General features: G+C 48.7%; 1 protein-coding gene across 3 annotated transcripts in view; it reads left to right on the plus strand.

Moving 5' to 3' along the window:
* The window catches only part of LOC128720263 (AN1-type zinc finger protein 6), a 36,783-nt gene that overhangs the window by 1,886 nt on the left and 17,530 nt on the right, over positions 1-17,367 (plus strand). For 2 of the 3 annotated variants that reach the window (XR_008410764.1, XM_053813922.1), the window contains exon 2: positions 6,116-6,172. The gene's annotated coding sequence lies outside the window, so the exon portion shown is untranslated. Of the gene's footprint in view, positions 1-6,115; positions 6,173-11,254; positions 11,332-17,367 lie in introns of those variants that run through there. The other variant, XM_053813923.1, reaches the window with a different exon arrangement.

Raw genomic sequence — 17,367 nt, forward strand, 5'->3', positions numbered from 1 at the left:
AGGCAACGTAAACGCTCGCGGTGCACATTTTGTTGTTCATCCGCTCGATGTGTACATCCGCTTTAAGCGCAGAAGTGTTCTTTTTGGTAAGCATCATGCTAGGACTGAATCTACTCTGAGCGACAGAGAGAGAGAGAGAGAAAACGGATTGGTTTCGTCGACGGTTGTTTATTTCGAAAGTGTCACGCAACGAACGACCGACCCAGCCACCGTGAAGCGCTCTTTTCCGACGTTTTCTTTAACGTTTCCATTCGGGCATCGTTTTCAACGTTGGCCCCACACGAAGAAGGAGTCCCCCTTCTCTTGAAAGTGGTCGAAATCTACAGAGCAGGGACAGGCGCACACAAATAAGCAAGAAGAAGGCAACATTAACTCAACCAGCAGTGGCAGTGGTATTAGTGTGTGGTGGCGGGAGCGGCGCTTAGACTGGGTTGGGTTGGTGGGACATGCGCGCCACTTGACACCGTTTTTCGTTATCTGATTTACTAGCTATAGCTAGCTGGTCGGTGTCGTCTCACTGTTGCCTTCGAGGAAGAAGGGGTGGCTCGGTTGGGAGCGAAATAAAGAAGGCTCTGAGCGCAGGTCCGGGCATGGAGAGTGGAGCCTTGGAGAGTGCCAAAGCGAATTATAAATCGGGACCAATATTTATGACGATGGCCGCCTTTTCGCTGATAGCAGTGCCAACACACAACACCACCGCTGCACGATTGATTAGTCAATGTGTGCTCCGTAAATCGAAACGCAGTAACCATCGTCACCTGTGAGTGGACACACATTGCCTACTATGCGTGAAGGAAGGTCTTCCAGCCATTACGAACACGTCAAGTTACGAACCGACGACTGCGGCTTCTTAGTTGGATTAAAAAGCACGCCTACACAAATACACATTCCGCGCGTGTTCAATTCCTGGTTCGCTAGGGGCAGAACTAATCCATCTCTCTGGCTTATCGCAGCGAACCCTTCTACTTCGGTTGCGGTTGTTTCGATTCTGCCTCCCTGAGGGGATTCCGCAACTGCGCCATTGCTGGTTGCCAACGAGCAGCAGGCAACCTTTTGGCCACCAGGGCCATTACACGTCGTTTCTGTTTCGCGTTGTACCTGACAAAACCCCCGCTATCACGATAAATTCATTGCCACATTGCTGAGGCGCAGATATAACCCGTGGCCACGCATTGATAATGACGCAGGTCGTGGCCGGAAACCCGAGACTGATGGAACGAGTTACGACGATACGCTACCGATCGAGTGCATCGGTTCTGTTTGTGAAGCAACAACCGGATGCAATTGATACACACGCTTGAGCGATCGACAACAACACCACTTGTCACTCTCTCGTATGCGGTTGCGAGTCAGCCCTGCCAGCAGCTAAAAGGGCCAGCTCACGTGGTGCACGTTCCGCACACCGTGCTACTGAAATTCCGCACGTTTGCGTGTTTCGGGCAACGTGTGCTGCATGGTTTGGGTTTCCGTGTGATGAGAAGAATATCGTGTATAATTGTCTTTTAGGTTAAACGCAATCAATTAATGAAAACAAAATACCTCTAATAATTCCGCAGCCCCACCAGACAGGGCATGTAAAATCGTAACAAAGTGAGGCTTGTATGAAATGTCACATGGCACGTGCCCTGTGCCTTGCACGAAAGGTTAAACACGTGCGTGCGAACGTGCGGCCATGGAAATGGACTGAAAAAATGGTGCTATTTGCAGCCCCCAGTGATAGATTTAAATACCCACGAGGAACGCGAGTGTTGGGGGAGGACATCATTGGGGAAAAATTTCCGTTCCTCGTGCAGGGCGCCCGTTTTTTCCCTTCAACGTCACGTGCAGGCACTTTGCGAACGATGTTTTGCGTGGGGAAAAATGTTTTTAACTCCCACTGTCAGCAGGAGATAGTTTTCTCCACGCACCCACCAACACCTTGGCAGTCAAAATACCGCCAGTGTATGTGTACGAAAGGGTTGGTTTTTCTTTACTCAGTAACGTGTGGAAAAAGATATGGTGCACTTGTCCTGGCTGGTTCGGACTTAGAACTCGTTCCCGAGCAGCACACACACGCACACACCACCATGGTAAAGGGAAAATATGCATTGCTCTGCGTCCCACCCCCCACAAGCACCCAGATCCTGAATGGGGGACATGGGAAAACGGGAGAAAACAATGTTTCTCTGACCGGTCGGGTGGAAACTGGTTTACCTTCTCCATTTTCAGCACTAACGGAACATTTGCTCCCGGGAGGACGATGGAACTCGTCTGGTCCTGCGGGAAGGAGAAAGGGAGGAAGGGTGGATGAGTGTGTCATATCATAATAGCATTCCTTCACCGCACCATTCCCCTAGGAACGCTGCACCGTGCAAGAAAAACGGCCACGGCAGTCAGAAGCACCAGGACGCGTTTGGTGCGCGATAATGCAGTTTTTCTGCATCAGCTCACATCTCAAGGCAACCCGTCCCGGCCATCACCTGTGTTGGCCGCACGCTACTGCGCAGTCGAAAAGTCCGGACACAAAGGAAACCCACGACTCACGAAGAGAAAGCCAGTTGAGTGGAACGGAAATTAATATCGTACCCAAAACAAAGATGAGCCCTTCTCCGGAGCGCAAACGCGCCACGGTCCTAAGGATGCGCTTGTTTTTTTTTCCCTTTCCACCGATGCGGCGTTCCCTCAAGGCACCCAGGATATGGGAGGGATGTATAATAAAATAATGCTTCCACATTCACTTCAAAGTTCAAGGTCCTACGCGGTGGCGGGTCGACTGGTAGGGCTATGAAAGTGGCCGGATAGGAAGTGAAATAAGTGGGCTAGTCGCGGGAGATGGAATCATTTCCCGTAGGCTCGAGGGAGACACACGTTGGCAGGAAAGCTCCAATAAAACTCCGATGCAGCAAACCCTAAGGATGAATGCTATCGAAAAGCGAAGATATATTTGAAAACCAAACCCGCCCGTGTTGCGTAGCAGTGGGAAATGAAGGTTCTTTGCGCGGCTACAAAAAAAGGGCCCTTTTTAGGTTTGCATCAAAAAACCCCGTGTGCCGTGTGTCGATAGTTTTGATCGCTCGTACTCTTTCCCAACCTTAAATAAAAAGCACACCAAACCTGCGCGCATATAAAGCCCTCTCGATGATGGTTGCTGACTCAGCAGGTTGGGGTATATTTTTTTTTTGCTTCATTGTTCTTCGCCCCGCATAATGATCAGACAGCAGCTCGTGTCTCGTCTAAGCCAATCGCGTCGAACTGCTGCTGTTGCGGCTGCTTTTTGTTGTCTGGATTTCTTTGGAACGCGAACACGACGATGCCTTCTCTCGCGGGCGCACAAGAAAAGGAAGACCGTTATCTTTTTTTTTTCTCTCTCCTTTCCTTGCGTTATCCTCGCCATCGGCGTTTCTCGAGTCTCGCGCGTTCCATTTGAACGTGCGCCCCCGGGATCAGCTTCGACCTCGGTTGAGGGGTTGAAGAATTAACCCCCGCCCCCTCCTATTCCTGAGCCTCGCCAACTCGATGCTCTTGTCCCTCCATCCGATCGTGCAAGCCACACAAAGATGAGATTATTCCGACGAGTGCCCGCACATAGGTGTTTGTGGTGGAACGTACGAATTTATAGTTTCGTTTCGAACCACCCGTAATTGCTGGTTCTCGAAGATCTTTGGACGTCGAGTTCGGATGCGAGATTGGATGAATTTTAAGCCAAAAAAAATGGAATAAGGAAGATCAGCAAAAGTCGTGTGGCTTGCAGTATTTTTTATTTCAATGAAATTCTTCGAGAATAACAAAAAAAATTTGGCTAGTTTTGGGAAATTTTTTCGATCATATCTGATTCTGTTCTTAAAACTGAAGAAGAAATTGTTTGACATAACGCTAATGTAATGTTTGATTGACTTATGCTCAATCAAACAGCTCATGACAATTGAAATGAAATACCACACAAAATATTGGGCTATAACAGATCGTTCATGCGGAACCGGTGTGATAGTAAAACAAATACCCATTTTTAGCACTAATAATAAGCGATTGTGCCACCTTAATTGGCATGTTCAAACTGCCCGAATTTCTGCATGTTTCGCCTGGTTTATGGCTTTGCTGCAGTTCAGTTTTGTTACTTCCCAAATGTGCTGTAAAACAGCTACAACTGCTGCTACAGGTTGCGCAAGACGGAAATGGTATAATTTATTTATTCATTTATTACCTTTCCGTACCAAGCTCAGTCGAACAGATCGGCCCCTCGGTTGGGAGGAGCGTAGGATTATCCAAAACCCCCCGACACACACACAAACGCACAAATAACACACAAGTCCAGCAGGAGCACACCCGCTGGATCTGCGCGGCTCTTCCTTCTCCCTTACGTGGCGTCGTGTACGTGGAAGCAAAACCAGGAAAAGGACGCGTCTCATCTCGTCCAAACGTACTTCTTTGCCGTGGCGTAGATCATATTCACGCATCGCTTCGCGGGCAGAATTCAACGAACTCTGAAGGCCTTTTTCATTTATTATCGCTCTCCCCCACACCGCCCCGTACCTCACGGGGGAAGGCAACTCAAACAACAAGAAAAAAAACACAAGCAACAACCCCAGACGCCAGCCCGCGCGCGTGTGTGCGGTTGGTTTTTCTGGGGGTGCTCTCGAGCGAAGCAGGAAGATGATTCCGTGGTGCGATTGATTCGTGGGTAGGGGTTTGAACCTGACCAAAAAAAATCCCCACAACCATGTACCATCCACGGACCATTAAACTCGCCGCGGCAAGGTACGTGTGCTCTGCACAATGAGTTTGAATCGAGGCATAACTCCACGTGGCCCGCAAATCCCGGATGTCGCTGTCTGTTTCCGTGCGACAATCGTCATTAGAATAAAAAGGCGAGAGAAAAAAAAGAACGACCACTCTCCCACCATTAGCCAGCTCGTGTGCCGACGAGATTCAGCTGCGAATCGCGAACATTCGCTAACCACCGTTTCATATGGGAGGTGTGTGATTGTGCGTCGTGAAAAGCCAACAGGCGTGTGGGTGGTATGACAGCTCGTAGGGTCCTGTTTACACTTGGGGTCTTGGGGCCTACGCTCTGTCATGCATAACTAAGCGCGGGTTGAAGTTCGTTCGCTTGCGCTGATCCAATCCACGGTTTTCCTGTATGAGTTCACCTAGCCTGTCTGTGCCTGTCCCTGCTGGTCCTTGTTGGTCGTCGAGGGTTCTGGCAAGAGGAAGGAGTTTCGAGCGCAGTTTTGTATGTTCTGACGGACTTCCTTTTTCCGTTCGGTGGTGCTGACCGCGCGAGGTCAGCTAACGGGATGGAAATCCATACTCGTGCATGACGTCCGCCATATCGTGTTTTCTCGTTTCGACTCTATTCGCTCCCGGCGTTTAACACAAGCGTGTGTAGTACAATTCCGCCAAAACCAACACCACCACCACCGTCTCGGGTCGGTTAAGCCACATTAGGGGTGGCCTTCTCAACCGTCGTGGCTGTGGAGGCACGATCATTCGTGAGAGGATTGTTTTTTTTTGTCGGTGTGTGCGCATGATATTATAATATCGTGCTTTGCGAATCGTCGTGGGGTTGTTCACGGAATGCTAACACTTCCGCCTGTGGGCTGTGTTTCGTTTAGCTAAAACTGCGAATAGTTTTCAATCAAGCGTTAATTAAATCACTATTGCGCGCGCACACGCGCCATTCGTTCGCAACAGGTTTATGGCATTTGTTGAGTTTCCATTCGCAGTTAAAAAACAAAAAAGGATTACGCCTGGAAACAGAAGACGTTTTCGTAAAAAAACTGATTTTGAAATTGCCGCAACTCCGAAACTGGATTGTGTAAATATCAGTTCGTAAAAAAACCAACACCCCACCCCCTTGTGCTCCGGTTATTGACCAAGGTCAGGTCATGTGTGTGGTTGCGCGTGTGTTAACCCGCGTTAAACATTACAAGATGTTCTCTGTGTACGGCTCCAATGCGCACAAACACACGACATCGATTATTTGCTCTGTCACAAATTACTCGCGCGCACTCTGTGTGAAAGGAAATCTGTTCCGGGTGTTTTTTTTGGTGGAAAAATATTTTCGGGTTTCGAAACTTTGATCTAATTACGAACCGGTGCTCTATTGTTGCGTTTCCTTTTGTCTTTTTTCTTGCAGATATAGTCACAAACCAACCTGCACACCACATCCACTCCCAGATTGACACTTCTCACGGTAAGCACTTAAGCTTTACATCGTTGATTTCAGGGGAGTGGGTGGGGGTAGGTGGGGTGGCTCCTATCATCTCTCTCTCCCTCTTCCGTCCTTCCTCGCAACAAATCCCCTAACTAATTGCAAACGTTATTTCGATACACGAAACATCTGGGAAATATCTCGAACAATCTCTGTAGTGTGTGGTTTTGGTTCGTTTCTTCTTCTTGCCGGACTGGGCGAATTCTTCCACCTCCTCTCCCTTGTAGCAACAACACAACTCCCTCCCTCCTTCAAGTGGAAACGAGTCTACCTCAAACTGGTGCGGCTGCTGCTGCTGACACAAAAGCCCGCGCTAACGGCACTTTGGCTGCTGTCACGCGCAAGGTCGATCGAAGGAATGCCTTTATAACAACCGCCACGTTCAAATACACACAGACACACACATACATTCACCTGTGTTGCTTGCTTTGGCGTAGCTTAGAGCTTTTCCGCTTGTACCCCACCCGCAGAGTGACTCGGAATCTTCTAAATGCTCTCTGTCTCGCCTCGCGGCCCAAATGTGAAGGTAAAGCAAATGGGAAGCACCCCCCTTGGTGGGCCAGAAGAGAAGGTTGCGGGATCATCCCCCCCCCCTTCTTGACAGGAAAAAAGGAGCATTCCCCCCATGCTTGCTTAGCTGGTGTGGTCCATCGAACAACGACAATTAACGTGTTTTTTGTACGAGGTGGTATCGTCTGTGGATAAAGAAGCCACATCCCCCTCCATTTCTTACTAAACCTTAAGTAAGGTTGTTTTTTTTTCTGCAGCCTCGGCCTCCCTAACCCGCTCAACGTCAACACAAACACAGACTAAAGCGCACGCGCAACTTATCACGACTTTGCGAGAACTGCGAGTCTTAAGTGCGCGACCGCGATATGCGCTTTTTGTGGCTTTGTTTTTCGCTGATCATTGTACGAGACGATTGCACACTCAAACACACACACACACGTGCACGCGCCCACAAGAGGTGGGGGCTTTGTTTTGGGAGCTGGGCGTGTGCGAGCGAGACAGCACGTTTGTGGCTATGCCGACGGGGTTGTTCAAGCTTTCTCGCAGCCTGCTGCCATTTTTATTCCTTTTTTTTTTCTACCCACCCATCATGCCAACCGAGCACTTCTCGCTTAAGGTCGTCATGGTAAAAAGAGAGCAAACACACCCTGGGGAACGTTCGTGTTTGAGAGAGAAAGAGAGCAAAAGGTGATCCATTTGCGTCAAATTGGCTGATTCGCGGGGATTCCCCGCGTGTATGCTTCGCGTGTGGCCCATCGCTGTTGCGTCTCTCTGGTCAGCTGGTTGGTGCACAAAAGCACCCAGATAAGGGTGTGTGTGTGTGTGTGTGCCCGTTTGAGGACTTCCGGGGAGAGGTGTGAGAGAAGCGTCAGACGGACGAGGGGGCGAATGAAGAAGAAAACCATCCCATCCACGAGTCAAACAACAAAAACTCACCATCACCCGCTCCCTCATCACTACCGAGCGTTCCCCACCCTAAATGGGGGTGGCTTAGTGGCGCGATTGTGTTGGTGCGGCTAGCAGCATTTAGCGGAAGTGTTGCTCTCGAGAAGGTTGTTGGTAGTGACGATCGCCGCTTGATCGTCCTCTGTGCCGCCGGTTGCGAGCGAAGCTTGCACTTTTTGTGCTGCTTTTCGAATTCTTTGTTCCACACCCGACGGAGGCGTTCTTCCTTGCGTTTACGAGCACAAACGCAGTATGCGATACGTGTTTGCTTGTGCGCTTGGAACAACTCCAATGAACCGGGTTGTGCTGTTGTCCGACGCCATATTTGCCCGTTCTCGCCCCGATCCGTGTAGTGGCCGGTCGATGATTGATGTAAATTGATGGGACTTTTTTTTATTTTGATCCATCTTCCTAAACCGCCCCAAACTGGTCGTCAAGCGGAGGTCCAATCCGGGCGTATAAACCAACATGAGCGTTGCTTCGTTACGACGACGTGCCTTCCTGGCATGGAATGGTGTACTGCGTATTTTCGTATCATAATGGCGCGTGCGGTTGCATTTTGCTGCGAACCATCGTGTTTCCTTGCATCGAAACGGTGAGATGGGATTCTTTGTTTTTAGTTTAAACAACCGTTCGACTTTGTTCAATATTCGCCCCCCCAACCCAACAACACAACGATGTGAAGTATGCTTTTCCCTACTGACTGTCGCGTAATTAATATTCCTTTTTTTAATAAGATTGGTTTGCTTCCGATGGGTTTCACCACCGAGTCGCTCTAACCATGACCTGTGACAAAGGAAATTAAGTGTGTCTGGTGCTGCCTGTCGTCTTCTTGGTACTCCAGTCCATCGGGTGAAGGTGTGCTCGAACGAAAGGTACACTAAATCCGCCACCACACACAGCTACAGCACTTCCACGAAGACGAAGAAGCAGCTTTTTTTACGTGACTTCCACGGGCGCACATCCCCACAAATGCGGGCGTCCGTTCAAGAAAGAATCCTTTCTCTACTGCTTCCGCTCTGCTCTCTCTCTGTGCTTTCTCTCTGTCTCTCACTCACTCTCAAAAAAGGGTGCTGGTATGGTCTCTTCTTGATGTAACAACGACGACGGTAAATTTTGCCAAGTATACTGGGAATCGCTTGTGCACCCGCCACCCGTCCTTGTTTGTGGGGTTTCGTTTTTTTTTGTTGTTTGGCGTTGTATTAAGCAACACACTTCCCGGATACAGTGTTGTCGGACGACCGCCCATTGTCTCGTGCAGTCGGTTAGCCGTTGGTGCAGGAAGTGAAGATTCATATTTCATTTCCATTGCAACGCCACCTTCACAAAGTCGAAGAACGACCACGGGTCTTGATAGGTAGCGTTCTTTTGTGAGGCACTTTAGCGCTAGTCTTTCTCACAATTGCGCGATACAAAGCGTTTCTTCTTCACCCACTTCATCGGAGGCCTCATAACAGGCTTGGTTTTCGTAACTGTCCCTAGAAGTGTGGTTCAAAAGTGGCTTATGGACACTAATTGAGCTTGCAAGCGGGGAATGGCAATCACGCGGGGCATTAATCTAACTGTTGACCACAACTCTCGCGGTTGGTTTTAGGCAGTTTTTATGTGAGCGTTTTGTTTGACCGAGGAACAAGTTTCGGTTGAGGTTTTGCGGACAGGACAGAGCACGCACGTACAGAGAGATAGTGCCATTTATCTTTAAGGGCGTGTTGAAATTTCCATCAGTCATGCGTACATGCACACACCACCCCGATAAGAAGCTCCCTTAAATCGGCATTGATTGCTTCCCTGCACCGTATCCCCCCTACAATAGATAAGCAATATGTTATCAGAGCACAGGAGGGCATTACTTATCTTATCGCCGTTGCATAGCTTATTACACAGGCGTGAATGTACGAGTCAGACGGCATTTCTTTAGAAATTTGCTATCACCATCACGCCAGTGTTGTGCCAGCAAGCGCTTTTCATTGTGCTAAGCAACAATAAGCGAGAATGCAGTTGTTTGTTACCCTTTTTGGCGCAGTATTTATATCCTTCTTCCCTCTTGCAATCGACTGCCTTTTAGAGATCGGACACACGGGAACTTTTGTGTCCTGTGTCGCTGTACTTAATTCTGCGCCGTACAGTAATTATCCCTCACATATGTGCCGTCTTGTCCTGCTGCGGTGTAGGCAAACGACTCTTGGCGCAGCTAAAGTATGCGTCGTCCAATTCCCATTAGTCCCAAGGCTAGGCTTTGGAAAGACCACCCGGGAAGGGAGTGGGGGGGAATTCGGATTTTAGCCCCTTTTATGCGTCACAACCTGTTTTGTGCTGATCGTCGTCTGCCTGCGGCATCATTGGCGCACATTCTTTCTCTTCGCGTTGTGTTTTATTGGCCCATCTTCTTTGATAAGGCGGGCTCTGCTTGTTTGCTGCTGTTGCCCCTAGAAGGCGATTAGCCGGAACTGACGCCATTAAATGCCTTTTGCTAAGCTCAACAGAGCCCCTCCTCCATGCACGTCGCCGTCTGGCTGAACCGTAGGTCGCCTCGTGAAGGGCTGTGCGCTTTTATGGCTCAGGTGGCTTGTGGCTTTGGGCAAACAATAATCACTTTGCTGTGCGTGTCACTAGGCTCGCCCGCGCGCTTCCTTGAGTGAAAATGATGAGAAATATTCGCTTAACTTACCGTTTGGTTGGTTCGCAAACGTATGTAACATCTGTTCGTTACTCTGTTCCGGTATGCTTGCTGTCCCTTTGTAGGCTGCGTGGTTTTCTTATTACGCGGTTTTTTTTTGCTTTTATTGCTATTAAATTGCGCACCGCTTGTTGTGTTTGGCGTGTGTGTACTTTACTAGCACTCGTGCGTGTGTGCGAGAGTGCGCGTGGTTCAGCTTTAATCTTCATTGCGTCGTGTTTGCCTCGCAGTGTAACGCAACAACGACGCGAAACCTGCGTAAGAAACCACCTCCCCCCACCCACATATTAGGGTGCGTTTTACTCGTGTGTGCGTGTCCTTCCGCGAGGCGGCGCGTGTGACGAAGTGGAAAATCAAGTTGTGCTTGTCACCGCCGCCGCTCGGTGGGTGCGTGAGGGGTTTGGTGCACATCCCACCTCCACGGGGGTGGTGTGCGGTGGTGGTCCGCATGAAAAAGAAAAACAAACACGCGCCGTGTCTGCACACGACGCACAAAGAGACGACCCAGCCGTGGGTATAAATACAACATACGAGACAGAAAGAGAAAGATAGAGAGAGTGAGAGAGAACAAAAAAAGAGATAATAAAGGCACACAAAGCGAATGGACGGAAGAGCGAGCGTAACGCCAGCGAAAGAGAGAGAGAGAGAGTAAAAAGAGGGCAGTTCTCTCGCGGCTGTCATCAGGGCACCCCGTTCGAAGGTTCGCCATCAGCCGTTCAGCGTTCAGTTTGAGCCAAGTTGTGAAATCGTTCGGATCTTGGTCACAGAGCCCGTTCTCCCGTGTGTGCGCGTCGACTGTTCGCTTTTTTTTTGCTGGTAGCAGTTTTTTCTGCCATTGTGACTGCCGTTGTGATTGTGTTGGTGCTGTGGTGGCGTGAAGTGTGCGCCCACCCTTGTTCTTAGCCCGCCTTGTTGCGGTTCGTGAAGGAAGAGGTGGTTCCCGCAACGACGGTGCGTGTGTGCGTACATGTGTGTGTTGGGTGTGCTGGCGTCACCACGTCAATTGATGGTAATAATCTCAATACATTTTCGTCTTTCGTATTGATGTGGGATGGGCAACAATAGTCAGCAACGCCTGCTGAAGGGTTTTTAGCATCTGTCATTCGTTTCATTCCATATCGATTCCATCACATTAGTCATGTGGCCGATTGTGGGTTCGCCTTTTGTTTGTTTGTTAGTTGTGTGTGCCAGCAGAAGCCTCCGTTGTGTAGCAGCGCGGAGTTAAACTCCCCTTGGCCTGCTTTGTCGTCTGCTCTCTTCGCAGCGAACCTTCCGTACAACTGTCAAGCAATGTATGCGTGTGTGTGTGTGTGTGTGCCCCTTCCGCTTTGCACCACTGTTGACGCACGGCGGATGGTGTTGGTGTGTGGTGTGCGCGATGCATAGCGATTTGACAGCAGGCCCCTGCAAGTGTTTACTTCCGGGGTGTGTATGTGTGCTCTTGTAGCAGTACAGCGAAGGGAAGAAGCCTATCGCATTACATTTCCCAGCCCCTTCTCATTGGGGACAGCATTTTGTCGCTGACTGGTTGCTTTGATAGCTGTAGATAGAAAGAGAGACAGAGAGAACGAGCGCTCAAAAACAGAGATACGATTAAAATGCGAATAGGGCAATTGCAGCGACGGAGTCGCCTGCATAACGTCTGCCGTCTCGCTGTATGCAGTCTGTTTCTTCCTCCATTTGGTCCCGTGTGCGTCCCCTGCCTGTCATGTGTTATGTTGCGCTTGCACCACACGCCAGTGGGCGCTTCTGCTTGTATGCGTTACGAGGGCCCACTTGCTGCGGGGGCCAATTCGTGCTTCATCGCGAAAAAGGAAAGATCAAGTGATGCGCGATACGAAAAAGGGCCGCGGATGTGGAAGGGGGGATCCCTTTTGGCCTGTGTGTCCTAGGCGCAGTTTCCTGCGTATTTTATGGTATTGCGACTTAGCCCGCTGTCGTCAGAAAATGAATTTATAACTCGTAACGTACCCGTAGTTTTGCGTCACTGTTTATCGTCACCAGGAGTTTTACATGAAGTGAATCCCGCGCCTACTGCGGGGAATGTTTGTCGATGTTGTGTTTGTGTGTTGGTTTTGTACGTGCGCTTCTTAATGTCGCTTTGTATAGGTGTATAAGTGTATGTGTGTGTGCTTGTGCTGTGCGTGGGCTAGCTGTGAGGAAAATATTGCAACTTGAATGTAAAACTCTCGTACACGTCGTCAATAAACACCAGGATTTAGATACACGTTATACGAGTTTTTCTTGCAATCCAACAACAGCTGGTTTCGTCGTACAATGTTTGCTTGAATTGTTCGCTTAGTCACCCTGTTTCTTACGAAACCGTCAGCTTTTAAACCCGTTGTGTGGCCACGGGGCGTAGCAGCAGCAGCAGCAGTGTGGATATATCGTGTAGAGTGTGTGTATCACCTTCACCTCCGCGCTATGAAGCAGAAATGTATAAAATTGCATCGTAGAGAAGGCGTTGGTCGTCGGGTGTGCTTGTGGCCTGTTTGCGTGAATGTGGGCTGCTGTGTGTGCGCGAATGGTTTTGCTGTATGTGTGTCGCTGGCCTAGTTTTTCCGTGTGGCTCTTGATGGCAAGTGTTTCAAGATGAGGTGTAGCGTGATACGCAATATTCCACTTTTTTTTGCATTACTGCTGCGTCGATAACAGTGTGTGTGTTCCTTTTTGTTGAGAATTAAGGAAGGTTTCCCTGCATGCCATACGTTCAGCAAAAAAAAAAACGATGTGATACTATACCCGTCCGGACTATCAACAACTATATCATGCAAGTGAACTTATCAGAGTGATCATTTGACGCGCAGTGTGTGTGTGTGTTTGTGTACGTGTTTATGCTACAATTACAAAGTTACTGAAAACAACAATTAACGCGAGGATTTTTCTCGTTCTCGTTCGCGCTCAGAGATTTCCAATGAAAAACACAGACCAAGCTTTAAAAAACGAATAAAAAAATTGTCGAATGAGAAAAAAAGAGCGAGAGAAACATACTCCTAGCCCACACGCGCGTTTCCGTGCAGTTAAATGCGCGACACGACGTCCGTTTGACGATAAAAATAATCAGCAGCTTCATTTTTCGTGCACGTCAGCGAGCGAGCGAGAAGGCACTACGTTTCAACTCACACATCATGTGACATGTGGGCTGAAAGGCGTTTTTGCTCTAACATCGTCAACCAAACAATGTTATCATTGGTTTGACAAACAGCAGGACCACCGCAACCGCTGCCCGCCCGCAAGATGGAGACAAAAAGGAAAAAAGGGCATCCAATTAGCGCTTGGATCGGCAAAGACGTCATCAAGGGCTAGGGGGAGGCAATTGTGCGCTCGGCCACCCATTTTCTGTCCATTTGCGTCGCGGCAGTCGGTCAGGCAATGATAGCCTTTCGAACCTCTCCGTCGTGGAGAACTGTTTGCAAATGTACTGTCACCACCGGCCTGCTTTGGTTTAGTGGTGTGCTGCTGACGTTTTCACAACAATCTGTTGGCGTCTCAGTGACGCAGTCTGTTGAGGGAGGAGGGGATCGCGAGGAAGAGTGGTAATAGTGGCGTGTGTGTTTGTGTTATTTGTTTGTGCGCCGCATACTTCGCGGCTTGCTCGAACCTAGAAACAGTACAGGGAGAGACGTAATGCGAATGTTTCTCCCACTCTCACGCTCAATCAGCAAGGCTTGTTTTTTGTCTTTTTGCATTAGATTGCTCTTCTTCTTGGCGTCATCATCAGTGTTAGCAGTGAACGACTGCGCTCATCTTTCAATCGACGGGATGCGGGACTGTTTATTATGGTTTTTGTTTCACAACTCGCACTCGCGCACTCTCTCATGGCCTTGTGACGTTTCTTCTTTATTGGGTTGCTTCCCACCCACTATCAGTTGCATTCTTTTCCTTATTTTCCAATGACATCAAGAGAGAGACGAAGGGAGCGAGAGCGTACTGACGAATGAGACGGCACGTGGCATGTTGACTCGCTCACATTTTGTTGTTTCTGAATCGCGCAATCTACCCCCTACATGTCTTGTCCCTCCTACCGACCCAACAATTCGCATTCGGGTTAGTCAATCCTCGCAACCCTGAGTTATAAACAAGAGCAGTAACATGGTGTCTAGAATTTATGGTTCGAATTGCAAGACTAATTTAATATCGTTTTTCAAGTAATTTAGTTCATTATTTGCTAAGTGACGAATGTCTGGTGATCATTTCTCTAGATAGCTTTACTCCTATACAACTCCCGTGTCACGAACATTCATACTATCCCCGTACACGTACAAACGTGGCCCATAGCAGCACGGGCGAAAATACGTGCTTTTGTTTTCGAATTCAGCTATGTTTAGCCGTTCTCTCGCACGAGCAGCGCATGATGTAACGACATGCGGCGGTCATTTACAGAATAATCGCAAACACGCGAGATAATACTCTAGAGAAGGTAGAAAGAGAGATTGAGAAGCTACAGAACTTTCTCGTTTGCGTAACTTAGGGCACAACGATCGCAATTTTGCCTTTTTACGATCGCTCTGTTCCACATTCTGCGTGTTTTTCTCTCATTTTACCACCCGCTCGTGTTCGAAGAGGAATGAAAGTTCTGCTAATTACGTACCGTACAGCAGCACCAAAAATAGCATTATCTTTTTCTCACTGCTCATAAACATCGTTGAAGAATTCGGATATTTACGGTATGGCCTTACATAAAAAATTCCTTTCGCCACTAAGGGGAAGATATCGAATAGGCAATAGGAGGCAATAGGAGTTAGCATCACCCCTAGTCCAAAAGGCGAAATCTGTATCTTTATTACCTTGTCTTGGGTTCTAAAATAATGTTTGCCATTTAATTTCTTGGTTCAATCTTTTTTATTTGATGGTCACAAAAAAACATATTGTGAAAGAGCCCCAAATCAAAAACATTTAACAATTTTTGGCTGGTAAAATCTCTCCTTTGTTGAAGTGCTGGAACAAAGAGCACCTAAAATGATGATTTTGAAACGATAAATTGAGTAGAATGTGTCATAAGGATATTCAAGTTCTCCATGTGGGCATTTTTTCTTTTCATTTCAATTCAACCACGTACGTTCGCAGCTTTGTTTTCCCATCGTTTTGTTTCGGTGACGGGTTCACGGCCGGTGGTGGAAATTCCCGGAGGACGAACACAACTTGCCACCGCCGAGGAGGTCGTGCCTCATTCCACCAACATCCCCGTTGTCCTGTCTTCCTTTCGATCTCTTTGACGGCCTACGATTTCGGTGGTGGCCGGCTGTGGGCTACCTCGTCTGAATTTCCCCGAAATCGAAACTAATCCATCCCTTCCACGCCTATGGTTTCCACACCCCCGGGGCAATATGCCACCGGGCACACGGTCTCCTGCAGAGAGAGAGAAAGAGCACGCTGGAAAACCAGATGGGAAACTTGGTCGAAGGGTGATAACGAAGGGTTCACAGAACAGGCAGCACTTAACCCATGCGATCTGAACAGAAATCCCACGAGACACCCGTTCGTGTGGTAGGGGGTGGAAAAGAGAGAGAGAGAGAGCAACAGAACAGAATGCAAGGGAAGAAGGGTTGATTCACTTGAAAGGAAAATTGAAAGCATATGCTCTCTCTACGCATGCTTTCCTTTCACACACACACACACACACCTTCGGTTATCTCTTTCTCTCTCTCTCTCACACTCGCACGCGCTCATTCTCACGTACACTCGTTTTCTCGCTTGCTTCATCCTTTTTTTTTTCCTTGCGTTCCTTTCGCATCTGTACAACAGAGCAAAGCCTACGTTTTGGGGTCCTTGGCCATTTTCAATGTTAAAACCTCCTCCTTCCTTTCGTAGCATGGTCGAGGGAATGGTAAGAGGAAAAAAGGGGGCACAATCACACTCGCATACACACGCACGAAAACGAAACAATGAGCAACGCGCGTGCTTGTGTACACTTGTGTGTGCGGTTTAGAGCATAGCAACGGCCTACTGTTGGCCTGCCTTAGTCCCTCTGTGTGTGGTTCGGTGGTGTGGTGTGCCCTGTGTAGTATGTGAGCAACGACGACGCATTTTTATGACTCAGTCCTATCAGTGGTAAGAGGGGTAAGACAGGGAAAAGGGAGAAGCAGTCGTCGCCGAACCAGCTGGTGGCCTGGACGACCATGGCGATGGCAACACAGCAACAGCATAGATAGAGCCTTGCATGGATGGTGGCTTTTCTGGCTTAATTTTTCTCGAGCACCATGTGTGTGGGGTGCGTTGTGTTCCACACAACCTAGCAACACACAATGGCATTCCACCAGACAACAGCAAATGGAAGAAGAAGGTGACCCCCGAGGTGGCGCGCGGATATGAGGGTCGCCTTATTCGCTCTTTTCTTTCTACGCGAACGTTGCGCAACAATGTTGGTTGAATTAAGCCGACGAATCTGACGGGGCAACAACATAGGAGAAAATCAACAGCATGAGCATAACGTTCGATTGAGCATAAAGGCCCCGGAGATGTGAGAATTATTTCTCCCCTAAAGCCGGGAGTTCTCGTTTCCTCCATCATTTAGCCCGCTGTTTCGGTCCTTGTCACGCACGCAACCCATCTCAACGGGCAAAATCACGGTCGAGCAGCGGTTGAGCAACGGTTGAGCAGGCGACTTTGCTCGACCGCGCGATCGGGAAAAACGAGCGCCTTCGTGCCTTTTCGGGTTGCTTTCGGTACGTTTTTTCTAGTTCGGTGGTTTTTCTTTCATTCGCCCTTCCCCGCATTCTAGAGAAATCGACCCGCTCTCTCTCTCCTTAAGCCAAACACATGCAGTTTTGGGTTATGCGTAGTGTTTACGTTTATTCATTTTCTTCCTGCATGGTTTACACACGTGAGGTTATTCCACAGGCTTGAAGGCAACGGCGGCGTCATTGAGACGGCTTCAAATTTGCTAGGTAGCACGGTAGCACAACTGTAGCCCAGCGTTTGTAGATATCGTTCAGCGGCATTTGAATGTGCGGTATGCATCAAATTCTATCTTAGGCAGTCTTCTTAAACAGCATATGCGGCGAAAAAATTGATTTGATGTGTGTTGATTTTTTTTGATTGATTT

This window comes from Anopheles nili, chromosome 2, assembly GCF_943737925.1.
Source record: "Anopheles nili chromosome 2, idAnoNiliSN_F5_01, whole genome shotgun sequence".
Taxonomy (NCBI): Eukaryota; Metazoa; Arthropoda; class Insecta; order Diptera; family Culicidae; genus Anopheles; species Anopheles nili.